The sequence below is a fragment of the Rhododendron vialii genome, chromosome 9a (genome assembly GCF_030253575.1).
Source record: "Rhododendron vialii isolate Sample 1 chromosome 9a, ASM3025357v1".
In the NCBI taxonomy this organism is placed as follows: domain Eukaryota; kingdom Viridiplantae; phylum Streptophyta; class Magnoliopsida; order Ericales; family Ericaceae; genus Rhododendron; species Rhododendron vialii.
In genome coordinates, this window is record NC_080565.1 from 36,537,731 (window position 1) to 36,553,758 (window position 16,028).

At 39.0% G+C, this 16,028-nt stretch overlaps 2 long non-coding RNA genes across 2 annotated transcripts; both read right to left on the reverse strand.

The window, feature by feature from the left end:
• Window positions 1–6,027: 6,027 nt before the first annotated feature.
• LOC131300206 (uncharacterized) lies at window positions 6,028–8,054 on the reverse strand. The gene is made up of 2 exons (XR_009190889.1): window positions 7,756–8,054; window positions 6,028–6,273 (listed from the first exon to the last, which is right to left on the reverse strand). It is a non-coding gene; the product is annotated as an uncharacterized LOC131300206 (long non-coding RNA).
• A 3,752-nt stretch (window positions 8,055–11,806) lies between these two features.
• Window positions 11,807–13,833, reverse strand: LOC131300207 (uncharacterized). The gene is made up of 2 exons (XR_009190890.1): window positions 13,535–13,833; window positions 11,807–12,052 (listed from the first exon to the last, which is right to left on the reverse strand). It is a non-coding gene; the product is annotated as an uncharacterized LOC131300207 (long non-coding RNA).
• Between the last annotated feature and the right edge of the window lie 2,195 nt (window positions 13,834–16,028).

Genomic DNA, 16,028 nt, shown 5'->3' on the forward strand with positions numbered 1-16,028 from the left:
AATGTTGAAGGTGGATTTTCTTACTTATTTTTGTATCTATAGTTGTTTTATGATTCCCTCAATTAAAGTAAATGGTGCTTACTGCTTAGTCTGCTTATGTGTTGGAAATAGTGCATACAACATATGCAGTTTGATCTGTTTGAATACCAAAAGTAAATACGTTAAATAGTAAGGATTGGAGCATTTTCAATCTCTAGACTCTAGTAGTTATGTGTTAGTATCTCATATTTAGCTTGGTGGATACCTCTAACCTGTTTTTATGCTAACCTGAGGTGTAACGAAGCCATGCTTAATATTGAGTTGTTTTTAGTTAGTATAGTTACTTTTATTTGATTGCATTTCTTAGCCGAGGTGGTGGCATAACCCCTCGCATATTCTGTTTGCTGAGTTGAGGTGGCGGCCTAGCCCCTCCAGTCTGTTAGTTTGTTAGTCTGTTAGCTGTTTATTTGATTGCATGCCTTGTGGTCTGTTTAGCTTCGCTTAACTGAAGTGGATGATGCCTGCATGCGTTCTGGACAATGTGGGGTGTGTGTGTGTGTGTCTCCTTTTAGTCTGAAATGAATAAGCCACGGACAAAACCATGCATATTCATGTCATGAGCTTACCAGCATATTTTGGCTTGGCTTAGTAAGTCTAAGAATTGCTTTGAAACTGTAATCAGGAGTTGTTAATACCAGTTTAGTGCGAAACAAAACCTTGAAACAGTAGTTTGTCTTCTCCTTTTGGAATGTTATTGTATGTACTTGACAGAGTCAAATGGTTTAATGAACATCCAAGAAGTTTAGAAAATCACAAACATACATCATATGCTAATTTTTGAAACACAACCTGCTGAGAATAGGACTGTTCTGGTTCAGTTCTTTTATTATACGAGCTATTAAATGAAGCTCGGGCTTAGCTCATCGAATAACAAATGACCCTGCTAATTTTTGAAACACAACCTGCTGAGAATAGGACTGTTCTGGTTCAGTTCTCTGGAACAATTCTGTTGAGTTGAGTCCTAAATGGTGGATGACGATTCCATTTGCATTCTGTTCTCTTCGAATGGTAAGAAAAAGCATTGCAAGAGATTGCCCAATATATTCCTGCATTCATTCCAATAACCAACAACTACTTTGCCTAGAATTGAACCTTGAGGTTTTTTTTTTTACCATTCAGCTTTCAGCCGTAGTTGAGTTAACACTAAATATGTATATGTATGAATCGAATTGAATCTATTCGAAAACGAAAAGCCCTAAACTTATGTGTATGTATGCATCTGTACATATGTACGTCTGTTGATAGCCCTAACTTATGTGTAGTTTTTTTTCAGATCACTGTTTGCCCTAACTTGTGGTTGTTTGGACTTGTAAATCAATTGATTTGCTGCTTGTATTCTATTACTAAAAAGGGATCAATTGGTTGCTTCCCCTTTCCATTTGCTAATGGCTCTTTCTTGTCTGATTTTAGTGTTCAACACAAATTGAGCTCTTTCCCGTAGTCTCTCCTTTGTCTTTCTGACTTTCCTGGAGTAGGACTCAAAGTATATACACTATGCCTTGCCATTAGTTAGCTTCTTATCATTTAGCCGAGACGTTGATTTAAGTTCCTTTGGCTAATGAATGGTTGGATTATCAAGACTTCGTTTGAATTTTGTTTGGACACTTATTTTTCTGTTTTTTCATGTCTCCCACATTTTAACAGGCTCTTTATATTTTATTTGATGCAAGCTTTTTTGGTCAGAGTAGTAGCTGCTTCAACTGTTATGATTGTTTTATTTTCTTAATCTTGTAGTCCGTTCTGTCCTTGAGCTTAATTGAACAAGAGTTGTTACATAAACTAGGGTGATTTTGGTTGTATCATGTTTTCAAAGATTGATTGATTTAATAATATAAGACTTGAACTTGCGTCTCGCGCAGCCTGTTTTTGTTTTTAGAAATAGTGGAAGCTCAGTTTTGCTACTTCTCCAATTTTCAAAATTTTTTAAAGTCATTCTCTCTTTTTGCAAATGAAAATAGACATGCAAACATACTTCCAAGTGGACCATGTCCAGTTTTTTAAAATTCAGGTAAAAAAAACAGAAAACTGAAAGTGAAAGCGCTACCAAACATAGCCGTAGTGTTCCAACTTCCAAACACATGTATGAACCAGATTGATTATCTAGAACTTGTATGGATGCGGTTTTTTTGAGTGAGAATGGTTTTCCATGGAGAGGAAACGGAGGTGGTAGGATAGAAGGTTTGCCTCCTGTTTGGTGAAATTGTATAATTTGTATGTCTGCAATTTTTTTATTTGGAGAACTTTAATTTTACATATCAAAGAAGATATCCTTCTTTTTTTCACCATATAATTGATAATTATTCCCAATTGTTTGATGGATATGAACAAAATATAGTTTGAAGGAAGGAGATGAGCTATTCATAAACTAATCCAAACTCTCCGCCGATCTTGTACACAAGTGGTTCGTCTTCTCTTGTTAAACTATACCATAAGTTGCCTTCTCCTGATTATTTAAGCATTTGCCAGTGCCTGATATTACTGGATGACCCAGAGGGTGTTTTCAGCATCTTGGAAAAACTTCTACCATCTGAAAATAAGGAATCAGCTTTGCTCGCATTTCAAATAGCTTTTGATCTGGTCGAGAATGAGCACCAAGCTTTTCTATTGAATGTCAAAAATCTGTGTTTTTTGGGCACCAGAATGTGTTTTATAGGAAGATTTTTTTTTAGACGAAAATCAATTGCCGGTTGGTAATGTGTATATGAAAATCGATGGCACAACATGGCACGGCACGACACACGATTAAGGGCCGCACGGGATGACACGAACCGACAAAAAAGGCACGGCACGACACGAGTCACACGACCCGACAAAAAAAAAGCACGGCACGACACACACAACCCGACAAAAAAAGGCACGGCACGACACGACCCGACAAAAAAAAGGCACGGCACGGCACGACCCGACAAAAAAAGGCACGGCACGACACGACCCGACAAAAAAAGGTACGGCACGATCCAGCACGATTAATTAATCGGGTACGGCACGACATGACACGATTTAAAAAGGCACGGCCCGACACAGCCCGACAAAGCAAAATGGCCCACCACGGCACGGCACGGGCACGGTATGGCTCGGCACGCCATGGCACGATGAAGTAAACGGGCACGGTACGGCACGACACGAAGCACGGTTGGCACGGAAGAAAATGGCACGGCACGGCACGACTGGCACGTTTGACACCTCTAAATGCAAGTAGCTCTTGTATAATCTGATGTTAACCTTTTGAGCCACGTGGTTAGTCTAAAGGTAAAACAGGTGACATCCATGACCAACATACAACAAACGATGATTGTTCCTTTTACGCCCCAAAATCCACGAAAATAAATCAATCATCAATCGACGTTCTACTGGATAAATATTAGTATGTACTCCATTTCGGATTCTGTATTTGTTTATCGACCTGTTCATAATAGCGGATATATTTCTGCAAATGCAATGGAAATATTAAACTCATTGCAAATTACTCCTAAAGGTTAGATCTGCCATCTAATTAAACTTATTCTAAAGAACCAAACACTTGCCAATAAATTAGGAATCAATCATTTTTTACGATTGAAATGTCACAAATGGTCCAAATCACTCTCAATTCATTTTTTTCAAACGCTTTAGTCTGCCTTGTTCTCTTCCATTTTCAAAAAGAATTTTTCAAAAAATTCTCCCTAGATTCTCCCTACTTTCAACATTTCTCTCTCTATCTCTCTCCACTTATTACCCCTACTATTTTTCAAAACACTTTTCAAAACACATTTCTCTCAATCTACCATTAAATCTCTCTCTTTCCCTTCCTCCCTCCATATCTCTCTCTCTCTCTCTCTCTCTCTCTAATTTTCTCAAAACCTCTTCAAATCCTACCCTTCCTCTCTCTCTCTCTCTCTCTCTCTCTCTCTCTCTCTCTCTCTCTCTCTCTCTCTCTCTCTCTCTCTCTAATTTTCTCAAAACCTCTTCAAATCCTATCCATCCAATTCAAGCAATGGCGGACTTTCTGCGAGGTTTACCACCTGAGTTCGATTTTCCCTGAAATTATCTCTGTTAATGGCCTCATTGTTTAGTCTTTTGCTGATTTCTGGATTTTTTTTTTTGTTGAAACTCGTTTTTACAAGAAACAAAAATGGGTCTTTATTGGTTATGTTCTATTTTGGAGTGAGTAAATTTTAATAATTATTGTCACTCATTTTTACAGAAACGTGTTTCGATTGGATATTGATTGGAATCTGATGAACATGGTTTTTGGTATGGTTGAAGTACTTGTCGAGCTTTGTCACATGAACGATTCTGATCATTGATCGAAAGCCAAAAAGGCCCTGAAAATGCAAACTTGCATGCTGTGTTGTTTTCTCCAAAACTGCAGTAAAGCCGTCTCCTACTGGAACGGGACCTACCTGTATGTAAAAAGGGCGTGGATGATATGCCTTTAAGGTGATGCGCCCCTAGCACCGCTCTTTCCCATTTCCAGCGCCCCCATCTGCAACCCGTCTCTCTCTCACACACACACGTACACCCCATCTGCAACCCCATCTCTCTCTCTCCTTCAGAATCCAACATCCTCTCTCTCTCCACCACTGGATTCACCACCACCCAACGTCGCCGCACCATCGACGTACCTTTCTATCACCCACCGACACCCACCCCACCCGAAACGACGCCCACGACCGCATTCGATAGATCTGTGGATAAAAATAAAATCAACAACTCTTTAACGTTATTTATTAGGCTACCTTAGGATCAAAAACTTAATTACAGTATATAGTACTACTTGGCTACTTCTAAATACACTGTTAAATTTATCCATGTTTATCACGAAGTATAAGTACTAAACATGTTTAAAAAAGTTGATTACCGCGTGATTTGGCTTAAAAAGTCACCTGGATTAATTTTTTTCCTTTATTCAATTAGTTTTCCCTTACAAGGTCACTTGCTTTAACTTAAAATTTTTTTGAATTATCGATTCGTCTCGAGGAGAGAAATCAAAAATAATAATAATGATCAAAATTTGAATTTTTGTCATTAAAGACAAAAATTATTTAAAAATTTGTCCGTTTAGCTTATGTTTGTCTTTATTCACGAGATTTTAAATTTGGTTTCGCTTAATTAATTTTTTCCTTCTCTCTCTCAACCAAAATCACCCCACAGCTTTCCTCCCCGTGACTGAACATCTCTTGCTTGCTTCTATTAAATATGCAATGACCAGTTACCAACAATTGACACTTGTCCTCCCCACCTTCCCTTGTAATTCTTTGTGTGTTTTCATTCTTATCCCCTCTTTCTTTTTGTCTTTATGCCACACATTTATAGATACAAACAAAATCCACATCTTTTGCCTAATTTGCCTGCACATATACCTTATTTTGTCTTTTCCTTTTTTATATTATCTCAAACAAGTACACAAATCCATCAAACTCATCATATCCACTCAAATTAGTAAAATACTTGAACGGGGTATCAAAATCTTCTTGGAGTAAAAATAATTATTCTAGGACCACACCCAAACACATCCAAATATACACTCATATACACAAGTGTATGGGCCCCACACATACTGAACACTCTAGTGTGTGTGGGCCCACACATTTGTGTGTGTGGGTGTGTGTTTTGGGTGTGGAGGTAGAATTACTCGAGTAAAAAATAAAGCCAAGTCGTTTTTTCTTTGGGAAACGGTTAGGAAATGACCAGTGGGCTATCGAAATTTGAACAACAAGGCTTGAATGAGGACTCTTTTCATAAACCTTTTTAAAAAATAAACAACTTATTTCACATTTTCAAACTCAAAAATAATATAAAAGAAAAATAAATTTTCAATTTTTTTTTTTGCATAGTAACAAGATCCATATTGCATATTTTTATATTTCAATAAGCTCAAAATTTTTAAGCTCAAAATTGTATTATTAAAAAATAAAAACTTAACACCCGTTCTGAAACGAGACCTAATACCCCAATATCGGTATATTCTAGGTGTCCAAGCCAACTGCATATGTGTCACGCCCTCGATTTTCAACATAAATTAACAATACCATTTGAAATACAAAGTCCTCACAATCGTACGTACAATACCCCAAAATACAATACAATTTCCGATTCAATAAATTGGTCTACGAATACAATCTTTCAAAGTAGGAATTTCATAACAAAGTCGTTTGTTATACAAGAATAAAGTACTCTCCAAAATAGCTTTAATCGATAATGTCAGCATGCACTCCAAGTACTCCATGACCATGACCATGACCTGCAATGAACCTGAAGTGGTAGGTTGAGCAAACACGTGCCCAGTAGAGAAATCTACACAACTATTATATACGAATGGAATGACAGGTGGAATGAATAACAGAAGCAAGGTACGGTATCTCAAATGAAGAAACGAAACACAACTAGTAATTTTCCCAAGGTCGAAGACATAAATGAAGTACCGTGACTACACACCAAAACTCTAATTCAACCACGAGGACTTACTATCTATATGATTTTCTCATGACTACCACTGTTCCTCATATCACTTTGAATCACCAATCCGATATCTTGACTTATGAAACTATCGTAATCAAAGAATCGCAACACCAATGTCTTTCGTATCACTTACTTACACTTTCACAATGATAGCCCATTTCCATTCACATCGTGTCACAATTTCCTCATCATTCTGTATCATGAGCAAAAGCTCCTGTCGGGCCAATTAAGAAATCCCGATACTCCCCACCAGTTCCGTCCTCACTGATGGAGCTAATTCAAGTCACACATCAAAGGTCACCATACCACAATTCCTTCGATATACTTTACAATTTAGGCATTCATCTCAGTCACATATAATGAATTCACAACAAAAACTCATTCACATAGAAGTAATACAGATAATTTCATCTCAATCAACTCGCAATCGTTACATTAGTAGTTTCTCATCACCATACAAGCACTCACACATCAAAAGATAAACTCTCACAACGAGTTCATAGATTTCCACCTTGCAACTCGCAAAATCGTATAAGTTACGCAAGAGGTGTACCACATATCAAACACAAGGAAATGTCTCATGTATCCATGCCTAGCGTTGTTTAACTCAAAGAAATATTCTATGTGTTCGTTTTTCACTTCGCATGTCAACACATACAACCTTCGGCCACCTATACTCCTTATATTCTCTAAACCCTCGTTTCGGTGTCAAACGACTCATACGGAACCCAACGACCACTACCAAGCGTTAAGAATACCACTAGCCTCGTCAAACCATTCAACTAGTACTCAGGGGAACCTAAGAACACCCATGTTTCACCCAAACGATTCTAAGGAAAAAGGATTTCCCAACGTATACGAACATATCTATCTTATTTTGGCTGCCAAATCTTATCGGTTAAGAATTGGAAGATGAGACCACCACCATTGGAAAGTACATTTCCGGTACATGAATTTCGATATAAAATTTGCCCAAAACAGAGTTCGGATGAAAAAGTTATGCCCGTTCGAAGTTTTGCCAAAATGCTGAATTTTTCATTTCCTACCGGTAGGACACAATTTCCTACCGGTAGGAGACCACGATTTCACGAAAATGACATTACTGGACAGCCTTTCTACCGGTAGGACCAAAACTCCTACCGGTAGGACCTGGGTTTTCAGTGCACGATTTTCAGACTCCATCAGAACATTTCTAACAACGAAAACAACGATCTAAGGCACGATTCAAACACCAAATCAACACATACACACATAATAGAAATGAGAAATCCCTACCTCAAGGGTTTTGAGTAAAACCCGACCCTTTGACCCAGTCAACCGTAGCTCCACGAGGTCCGATCATGATTTTTCTTGGATATTCGGAAAGCCCGTACTCCGAATAGCAACTTTAATACTCGGGTTTTGTCCGGAATCTCACCCTAGGTGAATGAAATCGAAGAGAGAAGAGAGGAGAGAAAGTTTCGGAGGAGAGGAGAGAGAGACAGCCGTGAGAGAATGAGAGAATAGAGAGGAGAAATAATTCTCCTGGGAAGAATTATAGAAGTGGGGAGCAATCCCCCGCTTCTCGCACCACACACTCACACATGCACCTCTCACATAATTACCTTTATATCCTTTTACGAACACGTCACCCCGAATATCCGTACTGTCTATTTAGACGGGCCGTACGTTTATAAAAGAAAAAATATAACCTCAAAAATACGGGTCTCTACATCCTTCCCTCCTTAAAGAAATTTCGTCCCCGAAATTTGCATAGAATAGATGAAAGCACACCATCAATGGATTTCTTATCCTAAGGGCCGTGTTCACCACACAACGCTTCGTATCCGCCACTTCCGTGTCCAAAATGCAAGAAAAGTAGAAAACTCTATAATGCCACAACTAACTAGCTTAGCTTCTTACTAAACAATTGCCAAGTTCCGATGTTCATACACGTCAAATCACGAAGTTGTCGTATTCATACAAATCATAGTCATGTTACCATCTAATTCCAGTCTCACAAACCATATCCATTCTCATTACTTCCGACTAACCAATTCTGGTTCCATGGACCGCGTCCAAACACAAAAGAGAATTTCATAACGTTGTAATTCAACAACCTTGTCAAGCAATACAAAATCGAAAAGTTCTAAGATTAACTCATCCATCCCAAGATTTACTAGATTCTTCGCGCACGTTTACAGGGAAATCAACTTTCATACATTTCTCTTTTCACCTCATTTCTTTACTCCCCGACTTACTCAAATTATTAAGACTCACACAAGTAGAACTCTAATAGTTCTTAATACTAATTCAAGACAAATTCCCTTAAAAGACAAATGCCGAGTAGTTGTTAAAGTGTCCAACACGATGAAGTCTAAACCAAACAATGATCATGAATTTCCAACTTATATTTTCCAAAGCCATGGTGAAGTGTTAGTTTTGATGAAAATTTTGCCCCCTCCTTGAAAACTCTTGTTCAAGTAGTTGTCAAACCATTGAAACAGGCCCATGTGTGACAAAATTCTATAGAATTTGAAAGGAAATGTTCATTTCGGAACGACATTATCAACAATTAATTACAAACAGCTCACTTGGTCATTTGAAAATAATGACAATTTTGTCAACATGGGAATGGACTATGATGTAGCCGACTCCGAGTCTATACCGTTATCATTTTTTTTTTGAAACCGTTATCATTTTTGAAAATGAACTATGCAAAGATTCAACTTTCACCAAGCATTATCCCTTTCAGAAAATTTTTGAGTTCAAAATGTGTACATCCGTAAGTGTAACAACTTTCTAAACCAAGACCCACCACTCCACACATTTCACTATATTTACGCGGCGCTCCAAGTAAAGAATTCAATTCATGTTCGGCATATGTTTACAACATCCTTGTAGTCTTACTTATTCAATATCTCACGAAGGATTAATTAGACTATTGAAAATCTGAATAAGACCATAATCTATAAAGTGAAAGGCATGCAAAGAAATCATCAAATCATAAGGTATAACAAAATAAGGAGTTGAGATTAGAGATTTCAATCATCACATAATGTTACATCTAACTACGAGATTTGGGTCACCCCATTTAAACACTTCCTATCGATCATCTATTTAACACGTAGCAAGTACCTATACGCACATCATCATCTATCCAGTATCGTGTTCCAAAAGCAAATTCCACACGCTAAGATTACATTACAAGTCAAGCATGTAGATTAAAACTAAACAGCAACCAATTTCATACACAATTACCATAATAGACTAACCAGTTGCAAACCCACCGTACGAATTAATGGTTTACACATCATCGAACACATCTACGCATCAACAGGCTCACACAGTACCCAATACAACCACGGGCTCACATAGTGCCCAATACAACGGGTTCACACAGTACCCAATATAGTACGGGCTCACATAGTACCCAGCACACTACGGGCTCACATAGTGCCCTATATGACAACAGGCTCACATAGTGCCCAAAATACCACAGGCTCACACAGTGCCCAACATAGTACGGGCTCACATAGTACCCAGCACACTACGGGCTCACACAGTGCCCTATATGACAACAGGCTCACATAGTGCCCAAAATACCACAGGCTCACACAGTGCCCAATACCATCACGGGTTCACACAGTACCCAATACAACCACGGGCTCACTTAGTGCCCAAACTTCATAACTCGTGGCTCTAAGAAGCCCAATAGTAATTTAGTTCATTTCAATCCCACAAGACCTTGCACGATTTCTATTCATTTTATCAATTTTGAGTATTTTCATCCCATTAGTCTAGTTGTCACAACACTTAGATTTTATCAGACAAGTTCATAGAGACAACTCTGCAATGCTATCCAACACTAGAATAGACCGTACACTTCATAATAACAATCATTTGGCGATTAAGCACTTTGTATACGCATAAGTAATCTCAACATAACATATAAATTCACGTTACCTTGCAACGCGGTATGAGACGCATGACCCGACCCCGTGGGTCTTTGTACGCTCCCTCTACTTGTCGATTGTGGACAATCTACCGCTAAGTGCCCCGGATGACGACATCGATAGCAAACCCGAGGTGGTCTCTGACCATGATATTCCTTCTCCTGAGGACAGTCTACTGCACGATGGCCCTACTGGCGGCACCGATAACACACAATTGTTGATCCCGACGGAACTCCTGACGTTCTAGAAAGATTAGGTGGTTCTGAACTATGTTGGCTCGAGGTGGACCAAAATTGATCTCTTTGTCTCTTCCTGCCTTGGCTCCCAGATGTTTCTATAGATATGTTCTTGCTAATGGTTTGTTTCCTCGACTCCTGCACTTTCGCCTCCTCTGGTATTTCCTCCGTATAATCAATACTTCTAGCACACTCAATAATGTCAGAAAACCTTTCAATTCGTTGACCTACCACAAACTTCTTGATAGATAGACATAACCCTTTCTCAAAACGCCTACATTTCCTACCATCGGTTGCAACTAACTCTGGCGCAAAACGGGACAAGGTTTGGAACCTAGTGGCATATTCTGAAACGGTCATGTCACCTTGATCTAACCTCTCGAATTGGTTTCTAAGCTGTTCGCGATACGACTCTGGAAAATATTGGTTTTCAAAAAGTGTCTCAAATTCAGCCCAAGTCAAACTTTCCTCAACCGGCTCAATTTCCTGATTTGCAACTCCAGCCGCCCTCCTAGCGTCTCTCCTTACTCCTAAAACAGATTCCCACCACTCGTTCGCCTCACCGGTAAGTTGACAAGCTACTATACTCACCCGTAGGTCGTCCTCCGTAATCTTAAGGGCATTAAAGATCTTACGAATTTGTGAAAGCCAATGGTCGGCCACAAGGGGGTCGCTACTCTCCCCATCAAACTGAGGTGGATTTCTACGGCTAAACTCTCTCATAGCTACTATGGCCCGACTGTTCGCGATATCCCTAGGAGGTGGTTGCAAAAGATTAGCTGCCGCAAGTGCCGCTACAATATCCCTAGCAAGCTGATTCTGTCCTGCCCCCATTCTCGGATTCCCAATCCTACCCCGCCTATTCTCGGGTCTTGGAGGCATCTCACTACAAAGAAACAATGAAAAGATCATCAACAAAGGAATACACTACGAATCTCCAACTCCACCAATCCCATCTAACAACTCTAAGCCATTATACGGTAACATAAATGCAATGCCACATAGTTGGATACATATCAATCACTCAATAGCACATAAGTCATGTCACAATGCAATAATATTTTTTTTTTTTTTGAACCCATGAGACTCAAAGTCTCCCCACGGTCTCGAGGTATTCTAAACTTATGCTCTGATACCAAGTTGTCACGCCCTCGATTTTCAACATAAATTAACAATACCATTTGAAATACAAAGTCCTCACAATCGTACGTACAATACCCCAAAATACAATACAATTTCCGATTCAATAAATTGGTCTACGAATACAATCTTTCAAAGTAGGAATTTCATAACAAAGTCGTTTGTTATACAAGAATAAAGTACTCTCCAAAATAGCTTTAATCGATAATGTCAGCATGCACTCCAAGTACTCCATGACCATGACCATGACCTGCAATGAACCTGAAGTGGTAGGTTGAGCAAACACGTGCCCAGTAGAGAAATCTACACAACTATTATATACGAATGGAATGACAGGTGGAATGAATAACAGAAGCAAGGTACGGTATCTCAAATGAAGAAACGAAACACAACTAGTAATTTTCCCAAGGTCGAAGACATAAATGAAGTACCGTGACTACACACCAAAACTCTAATTCAACCACGAGGACTTACTATCTATATGATTTTCTCATGACTACCACTGTTCCTCATATCACTTTGAATCACCAATCCGATATCTTGACTTATGAAACTATCGTAATCAAAGAATCGCAACACCAATGTCTTTCGTATCACTTACTTACACTTTCACAATGATAGCCCATTTCCATTCACATCGTGTCACAATTTCCTCATCATTCTGTATCATGAGCAAAAGCTCCTGTCGGGCCAATTAAGAAATCCCGATACTCCCCACCAGTTCCGTCCTCACTGATGGAGCTAATTCAAGTCACACATCAAAGGTCACCATACCACAATTCCTTCGATATACTTTACAATTTAGGCATTCATCTCAGTCACATATAATGAATTCACAACAAAAACTCATTCACATAGAAGTAATACAGATAATTTCATCTCAATCAACTCGCAATCGTTACATTAGTAGTTTCTCATCACCATACAAGCACTCACACATCAAAAGATAAACTCTCACAACGAGTTCATAGATTTCCACCTTGCAACTCGCAAAATCGTATAAGTTACGCAAGAGGTGTACCACATATCAAACACAAGGAAATGTCTCATGTATCCATGCCTAGCGTTGTTTAACTCAAAGAAATATTCTATGTGTTCGTTTTTCACTTCGCATGTCAACACATACGACCTTCGGCCACCTATACTCCTTATATTCTCTAAACCCTCGTTTCGGTGTCAAACGACTCATACGGAACCCAACGACCACTACCAAGCGTTAAGAATACCACTAGCCTCGTCAAACCATTCAACTAGTACTCAGGGGAACCTAAGAACACCCATGTTTCACCCAAACGATTCTAAGGAAAAAGGATTTCCCAACGTATACGAACATATCTATCTTATTTTGGCTGCCAAATCTTATCGGTTAAGAATTGGAAGATGAGACCACCACCATTGGAAAGTACATTTCCGGTACATGAATTTCGATATAAAATTTGCCCAAAACAGAGTTCGGATGAAAAAGTTATGCCCGTTCGAAGTTTTGCCAAAATGCTGAATTTTTCATTTCCTACCGGTAGGACACAATTTCCTACCGGTAGGAGACCACGATTTCACGAAAATGACATTACTGGACAGCCTTTCTACCGGTAGGACCAAAACTCCTACCGGTAGGACCTGGGTTTTCAGTGCACGATTTTCAGACTCCATCAGAACATTTCTAACAACGAAAACAACGATCTAAGGCACGATTCAAACACCAAATCAACACATACACACATAATAGAAATGAGAAATCCCTACCTCAAGGGTTTTGAGTAAAACCCGACCCTTTGACCCAGTCAACCGTAGCTCCACGAGGTCCGATCATGATTTTTCTTGGATATTCGGAAAGCCCGTACTCCGAATAGCAACTTTAATACTCGGGTTTTGTCCGGAATCTCACCCTAGGTGAATGAAATCGAAGAGAGAAGAGAGGAGAGAAAGTTTCGGAGGAGAGGAGAGAGAGACAGCCGTGAGAGAATGAGAGAATAGAGAGGAGAAATAATTCTCCTGGGAAGAATTATAGAAGTGGGGAGCAATCCCCCGCTTCTCGCACCACACACTCACACATGCACCTCTCACATAATTACCTTTATATCCTTTTACGAACACGTCACCCCGAATATCCGTACTGTCTATTTAGACGGGCCGTACGTTTATAAAAGAAAAAATATAACCTCAAAAATACGGGTCTCTACATCCTTCCCTCCTTAAAGAAATTTCGTCCCCGAAATTTGCATAGAATAGATGAAAGCACACCATCAATGGATTTCTTATCCTAAGGGCCGTGTTCACCACACAACGCTTCGTATCCGCCACTTCCGTGTCCAAAATGCAAGAAAAGTAGAAAACTCTATAATGCCACAACTAACTAGCTTAGCTTCTTACTAAACAATTGCCAAGTTCCGATGTTCATACACGTCAAATCACGAAGTTGTCGTATTCATACAAATCATAGTCATGTTACCATCTAATTCCAGTCTCACAAACCATATCCATTCTCATTACTTCCGACTAACCAATTCTGGTTCCATGGACCGCGTCCAAACACAAAAGAGAATTTCATAACGTTGTAATTCAACAACCTTGTCAAGCAATACAAAATCGAAAAGTTCTAAGATTAACTCATCCATCCCAAGATTTACTAGATTCTTCGCGCACGTTTACAGGGAAATCAACTTTCATACATTTCTCTTTTCACCTCATTTCTTTACTCCCCGACTTACTCAAATTATTAAGACTCACACAAGTAGAACTCTAATAGTTCTTAATACTAATTCAAGACAAATTCCCTTAAAAGACAAATGCCGAGTAGTTGTTAAAGTGTCCAACACGATGAAGTCTAAACCAAACAATGATCATGAATTTCCAACTTATATTTTCCAAAGCCATGGTGAAGTGTTAGTTTTGATGAAAATTTTGCCCCCTCCTTGAAAACTCTTGTTCAAGTAGTTGTCAAACCATTGAAACAGGCCCATGTGTGACAAAATTCTATAGAATTTGAAAGGAAATGTTCATTTCGGAACGACATTATCAACAATTAATTACAAACAGCTCACTTGGTCATTTGAAAATAATGACAATTTTGTCAACATGGGAATGGACTATGATGTAGCCGACTCCGAGTCTATACCGTTATCATTTTTTTTTTGAAACCGTTATCATTTTTGAAAATGAACTATGCAAAGATTCAACTTTCACCAAGCATTATCCCTTTCAGAAAATTTTTGAGTTCAAAATGTGTACATCCGTAAGTGTAACAACTTTCTAAACCAAGACCCACCACTCCACACATTTCACTATATTTACGCGGCGCTCCAAGTAAAGAATTCAATTCATGTTCGGCATATGTTTACAACATCCTTGTAGTCTTACTTATTCAATATCTCACGAAGGATTAATTAGACTATTGAAAATCTGAATAAGACCATAATCTATAAAGTGAAAGGCATGCAAAGAAATCATCAAATCATAAGGTATAACAAAATAAGGAGTTGAGATTAGAGATTTCAATCATCACATAATGTTACATCTAACTACGAGATTTGGGTCACCCCATTTAAACACTTCCTATCGATCATCTATTTAACACGTAGCAAGTACCTATACGCACATCATCATCTATCCAGTATCGTGTTCCAAAAGCAAATTCCACACGCTAAGATTACATTACAAGTCAAGCATGTAGATTAAAACTAAACAGCAACCAATTTCATACACAATTACCATAATAGACTAACCAGTTGCAAACCCACCGTACGAATTAATGGTTTACACATCATCGAACACATCTACGCATCAACAGGCTCACACAGTACCCAATACAACCACGGGCTCACATAGTGCCCAATACAACGGGTTCACACAGTACCCAATATAGTACGGGCTCACATAGTACCCAGCACACTACGGGCTCACATAGTGCCCTATATGACAACAGGCTCACATAGTGCCCAAAATACCACAGGCTCACACAGTGCCCAACATAGTACGGGCTCACATAGTACCCAGCACACTACGGGCTCACACAGTGCCCTATATGACAACAGGCTCACATAGTGCCCAAAATACCACAGGCTCACACAGTGCCCAATACCATCACGGGTTCACACAGTACCCAATACAACCACGGGCTCACTTAGTGCCCAAACTTCATAACTCGTGGCTCTAAGAAGCCCAATAGTAATTTAGTTCATTTCAATCCCACAAGACCTTGCACGATTTCTATTCATTTTATCAATTTTGAGTATTTTCA